Source organism: Rhipicephalus microplus, unplaced genomic scaffold, assembly GCF_043290135.1.
Source record: "Rhipicephalus microplus isolate Deutch F79 unplaced genomic scaffold, USDA_Rmic scaffold_36, whole genome shotgun sequence".
Lineage (NCBI taxonomy): Eukaryota > Metazoa > Arthropoda > Arachnida > Ixodida > Ixodidae > Rhipicephalus > Rhipicephalus microplus.
Window position 1 is genome coordinate 790001 of NW_027464609.1, and position 17675 is coordinate 807675.

Genomic DNA, 17675 nt, shown 5'->3' on the forward strand with positions numbered 1-17675 from the left:
CCGCTACCGATGTGAGCAGCTTATGTGGATAACCTGCTGCTTCGAGCCGACGAATCTGCGCCAAGAAACTTCTAGTGACCTTCATCATGCAAAACCAACTAGCCCAAAGTTTCACTCTTATAGGTGAAATGTTGTGAATGCACACAAAACGGCATGAACAAGCCAAATACTGCGTGTTCTACCGTTACAAGTGCGAAACTGCTATATTGTGATATTCTCGTTAAAGCGCATGCAAGCATCGTGAAACCTTAAAGAACAATGTCATTTAGCGAGATACAGCGTTCTGTACTGCAATAAGTTGGTGAAAAACTGTGAGGTTATGCAAATATCGTAATTGTGAACGAAACAGTGTAATAGAGCGTTTTTCAATACAAGTACGAATGTTAGGTTAGGTTAAGATATGAACCGTCGTAAAACCGCATTAAACAATGTCACTTAGTGAGATGCAGTGTTTTTCACCATTACAAGTTGGGAACTGCGATATCTAATGTGAAAGCGCTTGCAAACGTCGTTAGGTTAGGTTAGGTTAGGTTCGGTTAGGTTAGGTTAGGTTTGGTTAGGTTAGGTTAGGTTATGTTAGGTTAGGTTGGGTTAGGCTAGGTTAGGTTAGGTTAGGTTAGGTTAAGATATGAACCGCGCTAAAACCGCGTTAAACAATGTCACTTAGTGAGATGCTGTGTTTTTCACCATTACAAGTCGGGAACTGCGATATCTAATGTGAAAGCGCATGAAACCGTCGTAATGTTGTAGAAAACATTGTAAAGTAGCGAATAAAACGTTTTCTAACGATAGAAGTGCGAAGGTTCGGTTAGTTTGAGTTATGTTAGTTTAAGCTAGGTAGCGTCGTGAAACCACCAAAAACGACGTCATCTAACGAGATAGTGTTGTTTTAATGCGAGTACGAAACTGCGACAGGTAAAATGTTGCGAAAGCACTCAAAACGGCATGAACAAGCCAAATACTGCGTGTTGTACCGTTACAAGTGCGAAACTGCTATGTTGTGACATTCTCGGTAAAGCGCATGCAAGTATCGTGAAACCTTAAAGAACGATGTCATTTAGCGAGATACAGCGTTCTGTACTGTAATAAGTTGGTGAAAAACTGTGAGGTTATGCAAATATCGTAATTGTGAACGAAACAATGTAATAGAGCGTTTTTCAATACAAGTACGAATGTTAGGTTAGGTTAAGATATGAACCGTCGTAAAACCGCATTAAACAATGTCACTTAGTGAGATGCAGTGTTTTTCACAATTACAAGTTGGGAACTGCGATATCTAATGTGAAAGCACTTGCAAACGTTGTTAGGTTAGGTTAGGTTAGGTTAGGTTACGTTAGGTTAGGTTTGGTTAGGTTAGGTTAGGTTAGGTTATGTTAGGTTAGGTTGGGTTAGGTTAGGTTAGGTTACGTTAGGTTAAGGTATGAACCGTCGTAAAACCGCAATAAACAATGTCACTTAGTGAGATGCAGTGTTTTTCACCTTTACAAGTTGGGAACTGCGATATCTAATGTGAAAGCGCTTGAAACCGTCGTAATGTTGTAGAAAGCAATGTAAAGTAGCGAGTAAAACGTTTTCTAACGATAGAAGTGCGAAGGTTATGTAAGGTTATGTTAGTTTAAGCTAGGTAGCGTCGTGAAACCACCAAAAACGACGTCATCTAACGAGATAGTGTTGTTTTATTGCGAGTACGAAACTGCGATAGGTAAAATGTTGTGAAAGCACACAAAACGGCATGAACAAGCCAAATACTGCATGTTGTACCGTTACAAGTGCGAAAGTGCTATGTTGTGACATTCTCGGTAAAGCGCATGCAAGTATCGTGAAACCTTAAAGAACGATGTCATTTAGCGAGATACAGCGTTCTGTACTGTAATAAGTTGGTGAGAAACTGTGAGGTCAAGCAAATATCGTAATTGTGAACGAAACAGTGTAATTGAGCGTCTTTAGATACAAGTGCGAATGTTAGGTTAGGTTGACATATCAACCGTCGTAAAACCGCATTAAACAATGTCACTTAGTGAGATGTAGTGTTTTTCAACATTACAAGTCGGCAACTACGATATCTAATGTGAAAGCGCATGAAACCGTCGTAATCTTGTAGAAAACATTGTAAAGTGGCGAGTAAAACGTTTTCTAACGATAGAAGTGCGAAGGTTAGGTTAGGTTAGGTTAGTTTAAGCTAGGTAGCGTCGTGAAACTACCAAAAACGACGTCATCTAACGAGATAGTGTTGTTTTATAGCGAGTATTAAACTGCGATAGGTGAAATGTTGTGAAAGCACACAAAACGGCATGAACAAGCCAAATACTGCGTGTTCTACCGTTACAAGTGCGAAACTGCTATATTGTGATATTCTCGTTAAAGCGCATGCAAGCATCGTGAAACCTTAAAGAACAATGTCATTTAGCGAGATACAGCGTTCTCTACTGCAATAAGTTGGTGAAAAACTGTGAGGTTATGCAAATATCCTAATTGTGAACGAAACAGTGTAATAGAGCGTTTTTTATTACAAGTGCGAATGTTAGGTTAGGTTAAGATATGAACCGTCGTAAAACCGCATTAATCAATGTCACTTAGTGAGATGCAGTGTTTTTCACCATTACAAGTCGGGAACTGCGATATCTAATGTGAAAGCGCTTGCAAACGTCGTTAAGTTAGGTTAGGTTAGGTTAGGTTAGGTTAGGTTAGGTTAGGTTAGGGTATGTTAGGTAAGGTTTGGTTAGGTTAGGTTAGGTTAGGTTGGTTTAGGTAAGGTTAGGTTAGGTTAAGATATGAACCGCGCTAAAACCGCGTTAAACAATGTCACTTAGTGAGATGCTGTGTTTTTCACCATTACAAGTCGGGAACTGCGATATCTAATGTGAAAGCGCATGAAACCGTCGTAATGTTGTAGAAAACATTGTAAAGTAGCGAATAAAACGTTTTCTAACGATAGAAGTGCGAAGGTTCGGTTAGTTTGAGTTATGTTAGTTTATGCTAGGTAGCGTCCTGAAACCACCAAAAACGACGTCATCTAACGAGATAGTGTTGTTTTAATGCGAGTACGAAACTGCGACAGGTAAAATGTTGTGAAAGCACTCAAAACGGCATGAACAAGCCAAATACTGCGTGTTGTACCGTTACAAGTGCGAAACTGCTATGTTGTGACATTCTCGGTAAAGCGCATGCAAGTATCGTGAAACCTTAAAGAACGATGTCATTTAGCGAGATACAGCGTTCTGTACTGTAATAAGTTGGTGAGAAACTGTGAGGTCAAGCAAATATCGTAATTGTGAACGAAACAGTGTAATTGAGCGTCTTTAGATACAAGTGCGAATGTTAGGTTAGGTTGACATATCAACCGTCGTAAAACCGCATTAAACAATGTCACTTAGTGAGATGTAGGGTTTTTCAACATTACAAGTCGGGAACTACGATATCTAATGTGAAAGCGCATGAAACCGTCGTAATCTTGTAGAAAACATTGTAAAGTTGCGAGTAAACGTTTTCTAACGATAGAAGTGTGAAGGTTAGGTTAGGTTAGGTTAGTTTAAGCTAGGTAGCGTCGTGAAACTACCAAAAACGACGTCATCTAACGAGATAGTGTTGTTTTATTGCGAGTATTAAACTGCGATAGGTAAAATGTTGTGAATGCACACAAAACGGCATGAACAAGCCAAATACTGCGTGTTCTACCGTTACAAGTGCGAAACTGCTATATTGTGATATTCTCGTTAAAGCGCATGCAAGCATCGTGAAACCTTAAAGAACGATGTCATTTAGCGAGATACAGCGTTCTGTACTGCAATAAGTTGGTGAAAAACTGTGAGGTTATGCAAATATCGTAATTGTGAACGAAACAATGTAATAGAGCGTTTTTCAATACAAGTACGAATGTTAGGTTAGGTTAAGATATGAACCGTCGTAAAACCGCATTAAACAATGTCACTTAGTGAGATGCAGTGTTTTTCACAATTACAAGTTGGGAACTGCGATATCTAATGTGAAAGCACTTGCAAACGTCGTTAGGTTAGGTTAGGTTAGGTTAGGTTAGGTTAGGTTACGTTAGGTTAGGTTTGGTTAGGTTAGGTTAGGTTAGGTTATGTTAGGTTAGGTTGGGTTAGGTTAGGTTAGGTTACGTTAGGTTAAGGTATGAACCGTCGTAAAACCGCAATAAACAATGTCACTTAGTGAGATGCAGTGTTTTTCACCTTTACAAGTTGGGAACTGCGATATCTAATGTGAAAGCGCTTGAAACCGTCGTAATGTTGTAGAAAGCAATGTAAAGTAGCGAGTAAACCGTTTTCTAACGATAGAAGTGCGAAGGTTATGTTAGGTTATGTTAGTTTAAGCTAGGTAGCGTCGTGAAACCACCAAAAACGACGTCATCTAACGAGATAGTGTTGTTTTATTGCGAGTACGAAACTGCGATAGGTAAAATGTTGTGAAAGCACACAAAACGGCATGAACAAGCCAAATACTGCGTGTTGTACCGTTACAAGTGCGAAAGTGCTATGTTGTGACATTCTCGGTAAAGCGCATGCAAGTATCGTGAAACCTTAAAGAACGATGTCATTTAGCGAGATACAGCGTTCTGTACTGTAATAAGTTGGTGAGAAACTGTGAGGTCAAGCAAATATCGTAATTGTGAACGAAACAGTGTAATTGAGCGTCTTTAGATACAAGTGCGAATGTTAGGTTAGGTTGACATATCAACCGTCGTAAAACCGCATTAAACAATGTCACTTAGTGAGATGTAGTGTTTTTCAACATTACAAGTCGGGAACTACGATATCTAATGTGAAAGCGCATGAAACCGTCGTAATCTTGTAGAAAACATTGTAAAGTGGCGAGTAAAACGTTTTTTAACGATAGAAGTGCGAAGGTTAGGTTAGGTTAGGTTAGTTTAAGCTAGGTAGCGTCGTGAAACTACCAAAAACGACGTCATCTAACGAGATAGTGTTGTTTTATAGCGAGTATTAAACTGCGATAGGTGAAATGTTGTGAAAGCACACAAAACGGCATGAACAAGCCAAATACTGCGTGTTCTACCGTTACAAGTGCGAAACTGCTATATTGTGATATTCTCGTTAAAGCGCATGCAAGCATCGTGAAACCTTAAAGAACAATGTCATTTAGCGAGATACAGCGTTCTCTACTGCAATAAGTTGGTGAAAAACTGTGAGGTTATGCAAATATCCTAATTGTGAACGAAACAGTGTAATAGAGCGTTTTTTAATACAAGTGCGAATGTTAGGTTAGGTTAAGATATGAACCGTCGTAAAACCGCATTAATCAATGTCACTTAGTGAGATGCAGTGTTTTTCACCATTACAAGTCGGGAACTGCGATATCTAATGTGAAAGCGCTTGCAAACGTCGTTAAGTTAGGTTAGGTTAGGTTAGGTTAGGTTAGGTTAGGTTAGGTTACGTTAGGTTAGGTTAGGTTAGGTTTGGTTAGGTTAGGTTAGGTTAGGTTAGGTTAGGGTATGTTAGGTAAGGTTTGGTTAGGTTAGGTTAGGTTAGGTTGGTTTAGGTAAGGTTAGGTTAGGTTAAGATATGAACCGCGCTAAAACCGCGTTAAACAATGTCACTTAGTGAGATGCTGTGTTTTTCACCATTACAAGTCGGGAACTGCGATATCTAATGTGAAAGCGCATGAAACCGTCGTAATGTTGTAGAAAACATTGTAAAGTAGCGAATAAAACGTTTTCTAACGATAGAAGTGCGAAGGTTCGGTTAGTTTGAGTTATGTTAGTTTAAGCTAGGTAGCGTCGTGAAACCACCAAAAACGACGTCATCTAACGAGATAGTGTTGTTTTAATGCGAGTACGAAACTGCGACAGGTAAAATGTTGTGAAAGCACTCAAAACGGCATGAACAAGCCAAATACTGCGTGTTCTACCGTTACAAGTGCGAAACTGCTATATTGTGATATTCTCGTTAAAGCGCATGCAAACATCGTGAAACCTTAAAGAACGATGTCATTTAGCGAGATACAGCGTTCTGTACTGCAATAAGTTGGTGAGAAACTGTGAGGTTATGCAAATATCGTAATTGTGAACGAAACAATGTAATAGAGCGTTTTTCAATACAAGTACGAATGTTAGGTTAGGTTAAGATATGAACCGTCGTAAAACCGCATTAAACAATGTCACTTAGTGAGATGCAGTGTTTTTCACAATTACAAGTTGGGAACTGCGATATCTAATGTGAAAGCACTTGCAAACGTCGTTAGGTTAGGTTAGGTTAGGTTACGTTAGGTTAGGTTTGGTTAGGTTAGGTTAGGTTAGGTTATGTTAGGTTAGGTTGGGTTAGGTTAGGTTAGGTTACGTTAGGTTAAGGTATGAACCGTCGTAAAACCGCAATAAACAATGTCACTTAGTGAGATGCAGTGTTTTTCACCTTTACAAGTTGGGAACTGCGATATCTAATGTGAAAGCGCTTGAAACCGTCGTAATGTTGTAGAAAGCAATGTAAAGTAGCGAGTAAAACGTTTTCTAACGATAGAAGTGCGAAGGTTATGTTAGGTTATGTTAGTTTAAGCTAGGTAGCGTCGTGAAACCACCAAAAACGACGTCATCAAACGAGATAGTGTTGTTTTATTGCGAGTACGAAACTGCGATAGGTAAAATGTTGTGAAAGCACACAAAACGGCATGAACAAGCCAAATACTGCGTGTTGTACCGTTACAAGTGCGAAAGTGCTATGTTGTGACATTCTCGGTAAAGCGCATGCAAGTATCGTGAAACCTTAAAGAACGATGTCATTTAGCGAGATACAGCGTTCTGTACTGTAATAAGTTGGTGAGAAACTGTGAGGTCAAGCAAATATCGTAATTGTGAACGAAACAGTGTAATTGAGCGTCTTTAGATACAAGTGCGAATGTTAGGTTAGGTTGACATATCAACCGTCGTAAAACCGCATTAAACAATGTCACTTAGTGAGATGTAGTGTTTTTCAACATTACAAGTCGGGAACTACGATATCTAATGTGAAAGCGCATGAAACCGTCGTAATCTTGTAGAAAACATTGTAAAGTGGCGAGTAAAACGTTTTCTAACGATAGAAGTGCGAAGGTTAGGTTAGGTTAGGTTAGTTTAAGCTAGGTAGCGTCGTGAAACTACCAAAAACGACGTCATCTAACGAGATAGTGTTGTTTTATAGCGAGTATTAAACTGCGATAGGTGAAATGTTGTGAAAGCACACAAAACGGCATGAACAAGCCAAAGAGAGAGAGAGAGAATAAACTTTATTGGGTTCCAGCATGCGGGATTCCCTCCGGCCGCGCAGGGCGTGGGGTTCACCCTATCTCACGTTACACTAGAAGTCCTAATGTCACGCGGGCCTAGACCTCAAGGCCTTCGTGCCCCGTCGCCGCTCGGGTTACTGGGGGTGTCCCCCTTTCGCCTTTGCAGCGCCAGTGCGACCTCGAGCTGCCGGACGGCCCTTCGCTGGTCTTCTGGGTCCGTAGACCCCACACGCTGTTCTACTTGCGGCGGTAACACCGGACCGTCCGCGCTGTCTGCGTCACATCCCCAGAGTATGTGAGCCAGGGTGGCTCTCGCGCTCGCGCACACACTGCACATTTCACTCACGTAGAGTTCGGGGCACACGTGTCGCGCTAGCGATGGGGTCAGCACAGTCTCGGTTTGGAGCTGGCGCAACCTCACCGCCTCCCACCGGGTAAGATCCCTGTGCGGAGGCGGGAAGCCACGCCGTTGCTCCCTGTACCACGCGAGGATGTCGCCGTAATCGAGCAGCTGCTCCTCGCCTTCTTCTTCGGTCGCCGTCGTGTCTTCGGAGGCGGGCGCGGCCGCGGTCCGGCACGTGGCGAGACCACGGGCCGCGGCATCCGCCTCCTCGTTGCGGTTCGGAGATCCTGGTATCAGGTCCCTACCCATGTGAGCCGGGAACCATTTTAGCGTCAGCCTCGACTTGGACTCGTCGCTTGCCAACGCCCTAGCAGCCGCCCCGCACACGGCTCCGCGCGAGAAGCTACGGATGGCCGTCTTGCTGTCACTGAGTATTGTCCGCACGCCCGGGGAGCGCGCCGCCAAGGCTATCGCCATCTCCTCGGCCTGGCTCGCGCTCCGCGTACGCACGCTGCATGACGTGACGATCTTGCCCGTCGTTGCGGCGACCGCCGCCGCCACGTAGGCGTCCTTGTTCTTGACTTTGGCCACGTCCACGTAGACGGCGCCCTCGTCGTTCTGATGTTGCAGCAGCAGCGCCCTGGCTCGCGCCGCTCGTCGTCCCTCGCTTTCGCCGGGACCCATGTTCTTTGGCAGCGGATACACCACCAGTCTTCGCATGGTTGACTCCGTGAGTGGAGACGTTTCGTGGTCTTGTTCCTCGGGGGAGGACAGGCCCACTCGTTCCAGCAGCCGCCTGCCGACCGCGGTGCGGCCCAGGCGCGTCAATTGAGCAGTACGTTGGGCCTCGCCGATCTCCGAGAGCGTGTTGTGCGCTCCCAGAGATAGCAAGGCCGTCGTCTTGGTGCCGTTGAGCAGGCCCATGGCACCCGCATACGCCTTGCGGATGGCCGCGTCGATTCGCTTCCTCTCCGCTTCCGTCCACTTGTGAAAGGCCCCCGCGTATGCTGCGTGGCTAACTGCAAAGGCCTGCAGCAGTCGCAGGAGGCTCGCTTCTCGGATTCCTCGGGACCTCGACGTGACCCTCTTGACGAGTCTCGTCGCTATCCCGATCTTCGTTACTATGTGGTTGGCTGCCGTCCCGTTCGTGCGGTGGGCGTCCACGTACATGCCTAGTACTCGGAGGCTCTGGACGTGCGGGACCGGCGTGCCGTCGCTGGCTCGGACGACTATGTTGCGTTCCGCTTCTTCCGCGGCCCGCTTTCTCCATCTTCCCGGTGGTGGGAGCACCAATAACTGGGACTTCTGTGGCGAGCACTTCAGCCCCGTGTCTCTCAGCGTGGTCTCCACGGCGTCGATCGCTGCCTGCAGTCCGGCCTCGATGTCGCCGTCACTGCCGCCCGTCGCCCATATCGTGACGTCATCGGCATAGATGCAGTACCGGATCTTCGGTCCGAGCCAAATACTGCGTGTTCTACCGTTACAAGTGCGAAACTGCTATATTGTGATATTCTCGTTAAATCGCATGCAAGCATCGTGAAACCTTAAAGAACAATGTCATTTAGCGAGATACAGCGTTCTGTACTGCAATAAGTTGGTGAAAAACTGTGAGGTTATGCAAATATCGTAATTGTGAACAAAACAGTGTAATAGAGCGTTTTTAGATACAAGTGCGAATGTTAGGTTAGGTTAAGATATGAACCGTCGTAAAACCGCATTAAACAATGTCAATTACTGAGATGCAGTGTTTTTCACCATTAAAAGTGGGGAACTGCGATATTTAATGTGAAAGCGCTTGCAACCGTCGTTAGGTTAGGTTAGGTTAGGTTAGGTTAGGTTTGGTTAGGTTAGGTTAGGTTAGGTTAGGTTAGGTTAGGTTAGATTAGGTTAGGTTGGGTTGAGTTGGGTTAGGTTAGGTTAGGTGGGGTTAGGTTAGGTTAGGTTAGGTTAGGTTAGGTTACGTTAGGTTAGGTTAGGTTAGGTTACGTTACGTTAGGTTAGGTTAGGTTAGGTAAGGATAATTTGGTTAGGTTAGGTAAGGTTAGGTTAGGTTAGGTTAGGTTGGGTTGGGTGTTGTTGGGTTGGGTTGGGTTGGGTTAGGTTGGGTTAGGTTAGGTTAGGTTACGTTAGGTTAGGTTAGGTTACGTTAGGTTATGTTAGGTTAGGTTAGGTTACGTTAGGTTAGGTTAGGTCAGGTAAGGTTAGGTTACGTTAGAATAGGTTAGGTTAGGTTACGTTAGGTTAGGTTAAGTTAGGTTAGGTTAGGTTTGGTTAGGTTAGGTTAGGTTAGCTTAGGTTAGGTTAGGTTAGGTTGGGTTGGGTTGGGTTAGGTTGGGTTAGGTTAGGTTAGGTTGGGTTAGGTTAGTTTAGGTTAGGTTAGGTTAGGTTAGGTTAAGTTGGGTTGGGTTAGGTTAGGTTAGGTTAGGTAAGGTTAGGTTAGGTTAGGTTAGGTTAAGGTATGAACCGTCGTAAAACCGCATTAAACAATGTCACTTAGTGAGATGCAGTGTTTTTCACCTTTACAAGTTGGGAACTGTGATATCTAATGTGAAAGCGCTTGAAACCGTCGTAATGTTGTAGAAAGCAATGTAAAGTAGCGAGTAAAACGTTTTCTAACGATAGAAGTGCGAAGGTTATGTTAGGTTATGTTAGTTTAAGCTAGGTAGCGTCGTGAAACCACCAAAAACGACGTCATCTAACGAGATAGTGTTGTTTTATTGCGAGTACGAAACTGCGATAGGTAAAATGTTGTGAAAGCACACAAAACGGCATGAACAAGCCAAATACTGCGTGTTGTACCGTTACAAGTGCGAAAGTGCTATGTTGTGACATTCTCGGTAAAGCGCATGCAAGTATCGTGAAACCTTAAAGAACGATGTCATTTAGCGAGATACAGCGTTCTGTGCTGTAATAAGTTGGTGAGAAGCTGTGAGGTCAAGCAAATATCGTAATTGTGAACGAAACAGTGTAATTGAGCGTCCTTAGATACAAGTGCGAATGTTAGGTTAGGTTGACATATCAACCGTCGTAAAACCGCATTAAACAATGTCACTTAGTGAGATGTAGTGTTTTTCAACATTACAAGTCGGGAACTACGATATCTAATGTGAAAGCGCATGAAACCGTCGTAATCTTGTAGAAAACATTGTAAAGTGGCGAGTAAAACGTTTTCTAACGATAGAAGTGCGAAGGTTAGGTTAGGTTAGGTTAGTTTAAGCTAGGTAGCGTCGTGAAACTACCAAAAACGACGTCATCTAACGAGATAGTGTTGTTTTATAGCGAGTATTAAACTGCGATAGGTGAAATGTTGTGAAAGCACACAAAACGGTATGAACAAGCCAAATACTGCGTGTTCTACCGTTACAAGTGCGAAACTGCTATATTGTGATATTCTCGTTAAATCGCATGCAAGCATCGTGAAACCTTAAAGAACAATGTCATTTAGCGAGATACAGCGTTCTGTACTGCAATAAGTTGGTGAAAAACTGTGAGGTTATGCAAATATCGTAATTGTGAACAAAACAGTGTAATAGAGCGTTTTTAGATACAAGTGCGAATGTTAGGTTAGGTTAAGATATGAACCGTCGTAAAACCGCATTAAACAATGTCAATTACTGAGATGCAGTGTTTTTCACCATTAAAAGTGGGGAACTGCGATATTTAATGTGAAAGCGCTTGCAACCGTCGTTAGGTTAGGTTAGGTTAGGTTAGGTTAGGTTTGGTTAGGTTAGGTTAGGTTAGGTTAGGTTAGATTAGGTTAGGTTGGATTGAGTTGGGTTAGGTTAGGTTAGGTTAGGTTAGGTGGGGTTAGGTTAGGTTAGGTTAGGTTAGGTTAGGTTACGTTAGGTTAGGTTACGTTAGGTTAGGTTAGGTTAGGTTACGTTACGTTAGGTTAGGTTAGGTTAGGTAAGGATAATTTGGTTAGGTTAGGTAAGGTTAGGTTAGGTTAGGTTAGGTTGGGTTGGGTGTTGTTGGGTTGGGTTGGGTTGGGTTAGGTTGGGTTAGGTTAGGTTAGGTTACGTTAGGTTAGGTTAGGTTACGTTAGGTTATGTTAGGTTAGGTTAGGTTACGTTAGGTTAGGTTAGGTCAGGTAAGGTTAGGTTACGTTAGAATAGGTTAGGTTAGGTTACGTTAGGTTAGGTTAAGTTAGGTTAGGTTAGGTTTGGTTAGGTTAGGTTAGGTTAGCTTAGGTTAGGTTAGGTTAGGTTGGGTTGGGTTGGGTTAGGTTGGGTTAGGTTAGGTTAGGTTGGGTTAGGTTAGTTTAGGTTAGGTTAGGTTAGGTTAGGTTAAGTTGGGTTGGGTTAGGTTAGGTTAGGTTAGGTAAGGTTAGGTTAGGTTAGGTTAGGTTAGGTTAAGGTATGAACCGTTGTAAAACCGCATTAAACAATGTCACTTAGTGAGATGCAGTGTTTTTCACCTTTACAAGTTGGGAACTGTGATATCTAATGTGAAAGCGCTTGAAACCATCGTAATGTTGTAGAAAGCAATGTAAAGTAGCGAGTAAAACGTTTTCTAACGATAGAAGTGCGAAGGTCATGTTAGGTTGAGTTATGTTAGTTTAAGCTAGGTAGCGTCGTGAAACTACCAAAAACGTCATCTAACGAGATAGTGTTGTTTTATTGCGAGTACGAAACTGCGATAGGTGAAATGAAGAACGTACAGCGCGAACACAAGACGGGAATACTAAAGATGGGACACAGACAAGCGCTGACTAGCAACTGAATTTTTATTAACACAGAAGCGGAAAATATATACGGAAAAAACAACAGAAACAAGAAAACTGAAAAAATTACAGCATGACAAAGATTCTTCCATGTTATTGTTACACGCGCTCTTCTAGAAAAGATAATTCTTTGGCCGATAACCCGATGGAAGCCATGCTGATGCATAGCGACCCTTCTTTTGCGATATGAGCGGCTTCAATGATTTCACGAGTACGCATGTCCTGATGTCTGCCGATGATTGTTGTTTCTTCAAACAGGGGTGTGCAACCACAGGAACTGCAATGAATGGCCAAAAAACCTTCTTTGGCGTTGCGCACATTATTTTTGTGCTCTCGGAGGCGGTCATTTAGACACCTTCCAGTTTGGCCTATATAACAACACCCGCATGAAAGTGGAATGCGATAAATGACATTATGTGAACAATCTAGAAATTTCTTACGATGCTTGGTAGTGCACTGGCGTTTCCTTTTTTTGACAGGACAGGTGACACGTGAAAGATAAGGCAATTTGTGAGGTGCTGAAAAAACCACTCGAACGCCGCACTGTTGCCCTATTTTCCTGAGACGATGTGAAATATTATGCATGTATGGTATGACCGAAATCTTCTTGCCTCGACCGGTTTCCATGCTTGCCTGCTGAACATTTTCCTGGCAGCTTTTCTTCTTTTTTCTGTAAATTACTTCCGCTACCGATGTGAGCAGCTTATGTGGATAACCTGCTGCTTCGAGCCGACGAATCTGCGCCAAGAAACTTCTAGTGACCTTCATCATGCAAAACCAACTAGCCCAAAGTTTCACTCTTATAGGTGAAATGTTGTGAATGCACACAAAACGGCATGAACAAGCCAAATACTGCGTGTTCTACCGTTACAAGTGCGAAACTGCTATATTGTGATATTCTCGTTAAAGCGCATGCAAGCATCGTGAAACCTTAAAGAACAATGTCATTTAGCGAGATACAGCGTTCTGTACTGCAATAAGTTGGTGAAAAACTGTGAGGTTATGCAAATATCGTAATTGTGAACGAAACAGTGTAATAGAGCGTTTTTCAATACAAGTACGAATGTTAGGTTAGGTTAAGATATGAACCGTCGTAAAACCGCATTAAACAATGTCACTTAGTGAGATGCAGTGTTTTTCACCATTACAAGTTGGGAACTGCGATATCTAATGTGAAAGCGCTTGCAAACGTCGTTAGGTTAGGTTAGGTTAGGTTCGGTTAGGTTAGGTTAGGTTTGGTTAGGTTAGGTTAGGTTATGTTAGGTTAGGTTGGGTTAGGCTAGGTTAGGTTAGGTTAGGTTAGGTTAAGATATGAACCGCGCTAAAACCGCATTAAACAATGTCACTTAGTGAGATGCAGTGTTTTTCACCTTTACAAGTTGGGAACTGCGATATCTAATGTGAAAGCGCTTGAAACCGTCGTAATGTTGTAGAAAGCAATGTAAAGTAGCGAGTAAAACGTTTTCTAACGATAGAAGTGCGAAGGTTATGTTAGGTTGAGTTATGTTAGTTTAAGCTAGGTAGCGTCGTGAAACCACCAAAAACGACGTCATCTAACGAGATAGTGTTGTTTTAATGCGAGTACAAAACTGCGATAGGTAAAATGTTGTGAAAGCACACAAAACGGCATGAACAAGCCAAATACTGCGTGTTGTACCGTTACAAGTGCGAAACTGCTATGTTGTGACATTCTCGGTAAAGCGCATGCAAGTATCGTGAAACCTTAAAGAACGATGTCATTTAGCGAGATACAGCGTTCTGTACTGTAATAAGATGGTGAGAAACTGTGAGGTCAAGCAAATATCGTAATTGTGAACGAAACAGTGTAATTGAGCGTCTTTAGATACAAGTTTGAATGTTAGGTTAGGTTGACATATCAACCGTCGTAAAACCGCATTAAACAATGTCACTTAGTGAGATGTAGTGTTTTTCAACATTACAAGTCGGGAACTACGATATCTAATGTGAAAGCGCATGAAACCGTCGTAATCTAGTAGAAAACATTGTAAAGTTGCGAGTAAAACGTTTTCTAACGATAGAAGTGCGAAGGTTAGGTTAGGTTAGGTTAGTTTAAGTTAGGTAGCGTCGTGAAACTACCAAAAACGACGTCATCTAACGAGATAGTGTTGTTTTATTGCGAGTATTAAACTGCGATAGGTGAAATGTTGTGAATGCACACAAAACGGCATGAACAAGCCAAATACTGCGTGTTCTACCGTTACAAGTGCGAAACTGCTATATTGTGATATTCTCGTTAAAGCGCATGCAAGCATCGTGAAACCTTAAAGAACAATGTCATTTAGCGAGATACAGCGTTCTGTACTGCAATAAGTTGGTGAAAAACTGTGAGGTTAAGCAAATATCGTAATTGTGAACGAAACAGTGTAGTAGAGCGTTTTTCAATACAAGTACGAATGTTAGGTTAGGTTAAGGTATGAACCGTCGTAAAACCGCAATAAACAATGTCACTTAGTGAGATGCAGTGTTTTTCACCTTTACAAGTTGGGAACTGCGATATCTAATGTGAAAGCGCTTGAAACCGTCGTAATGTTGTAAAAAGCAATGTAAAGTAGCGAGTAAAACGTTTTCTAACGATAGAAGTGCGAAGGTTATGTTAGGTTGAGTTATGTTAGTTTAAGCTAGGTAGCGTCGTGAAACCACCAAAAACGACGTCATCTAACGAGATAGTGTTGTTTTATTGCGAGTACGAAACTGCGATAGGTAAAATGTTGTGAAAGCACACAAAACGGCATGAACAAGCCAAATGCTGCGTGTTGTACCGTTACAAGTGCGAAACTGCTATGTTGTGACATTCTCGGTAAAGCGCATGCAAGTATCGTGAAACCTTAAAGAACGATGTCATTTAGCGAGATACAGCGTTCTGTACTGTAATAAGTTGGTGAGAAACTGTGAGGTCAAGCAAATATCGTAATTGTGAACGAAACAGTGTAATTGAGCGTCTTTAGATACAAGTGCGAATGTTAGGTTAGGTTGACATATTGCCGCAGAGACTGCCTTCTACCAGGAGAACCAGCGCGACGCTATGCAAGCGTCTACAACTACCAGGAGAACCAGCGAGACGCTATGCAAGCGTCTACAGCGTAGCGCACCTGCGCGCGCTGTAGCAACGCGAGTCATTGCTCCTCGTGCTTGGGCTCGCGACGGTGGCCTGATCGACGGGTTGTGAAAAAAGGTGTTCGAGGGAGACGCTAGTGTGGAACGCTTTAGCGGACTCAGTTATTTACCTATTTTTCTGGGCACAAGTTCGCCCTTTAATAAAGCTATTGTTTGTGTCACCCTCTTGCAATACGTGACATTCTGGTGGAGGTGCGGGGGTATGATTGGAAGTCCCTCAGGCGCAAGAGAGCGGAGCCCCGACCCTCAACGACTGGAACCTGGCGAATTGACTCCTGTACACCAGCGTTCGAGCCGTCGTCTTCGAGGAGACCCGCCTGAATTCGGACCGCTCACCACTGCTCCAGCAACGCAAGCAGCTTTTACAAACGACCCCACAACGATGGCCACCGCAGGTTCTACATCCGAGCTCATCGTGTCACCACCGTGCCTGCCTGAGCCCTTCCACGGTGATTCGCACGAAGATGTAGAAGACTGGCTGGAACATTTCGAGCGAGTCGCAAGGACCAATGCCTGGGATGAGACAAGGAAACTTGGACGCGTGTACTTTGCGTTGCAGGATTCAGCGAAGGTGTGGTTCGAAAATCACGAAGCGGTGATAACAACATGGGAAGATTTTCGACAACACTTGCTCGCTGCGTATGCCAGCACCGACCGCCGAGAGAAGGCAGAGAACGCTCTCCAGTCCAGGAGTCAACGCACGAATGAGAGTGTCAGCATGTATGTCGAAGACATGTGCCGGCTCTTCAAACGCGCTGATCCGAACATGACGGAAGAGAAGAAACTGCGCCACCTAATGCGTGGAGTCAAGCAGGACTTGTTTGCTGGGTTAGTTCGCAATCCACCACGCACGGTTGCCGAGTTCCGCACCGAAGCAACAACCATAGAGAAGGCGCTACAGCAGCGTGCCCGTCATTACAACCGAGACGCCAGTAGCGCACCAGTGGACGTCCTATCGGCAGGCCAAAGTAACAACAGTGAAACGCTAAGAGAACTGGTGCGATCCATTGTAAGGGAAGAGATTCAGAAGTTGATGCAGCCACAAGTGATGCCAACAGTCTCGACCCTCGCCGCCGTCATTCGTGACGAAGTCCGGCACGCCATCCTTCAGCCGGAACCTGAGCCGCAACCTGTTCGACTGGAACAACCACTGCAGACACGTCGCATGCCAACGTACGCGGACGCTCTACGCCAGCCTGCCGTGCACAATGCTTCTTTCGTAGCCCCCAGTACACGCCCGTCGGCTTCGCATGGCTCGCCCTTTCTCGGAGAGCTGAGACCACGAAAAAGCGACGTGTGGCGCACACCCGACTGGACGCCGCTTTGCTTTCATTGCGGAGAGGCTGGACATCTTTACAGAACGTGCCCATACCGGAGGGCCGGCCTGCGGGGGTTTTCTGTGAACGCACCATGCCCGCGTAATGGTGAAAGACCCATGGAGATAGAAGATTACCTGTCAAGGCAGCAACTCCCATCTGCTAGTTTTCAGCACCAGCCAAGGTCACCGGCGCCGAAACGTTACCGATCACCGAGCCCCCGGCGTCCAAGTTCCCCATTCTCAGGTCCACCAAGACGTTCAACGAGCCCGCGGCAGGAAAACTAAGTCCAGCGACCTGTGGAGGCAAGGCCGCTGTTGTTCGACAAGGCGAAGATCCTCCGTCAAGACCCGAGGGTAGCAGCGACAGGCAGAAAAGAACGGCTAAGATAAGTAAGGAATCAATTTCTTCGGACTTGCGCGTTACGGTGGACGAGCGGGAATTGAGCGTTTTAGTCGATACCGGTGCGGATTATTCAGTCGTCAGCTACGCGTTCGCGAGGGATCTCAAGAAAGTTTTGACGCCGTGGAGTGGTCCACAAATAAGAACGGCTGGGGACCACAGGATAACACCAGTGGGAAGATGTACCGCGAGAATAGGAATTCAGGGTGCTACTTACGTGGCTGAGTTTATTGTGCTTCCGGAATGCTCAAGGGACGTAATTCTCGGGATGGATTTCTTGCTAGCGAACGGTGCCATAATCAACCTACAAAATTCTAGCGTTTCCTTCTCGACGAAGCTGGCCATAGACGAGAAGGAGGTAGAGAGCACTGCATTGCGGGTTATCGACGAAGACATAACCGTGCCACCACGATGCAGCGTGCTGGTTGGCGTCAGAAATGACACATTTGCCGATTCCGAAGGCATAGCGGATAGCAACGTCGAGCTGCTACTAAAGAAAGGTATTTGTGTAGCCCGGGGCATCATT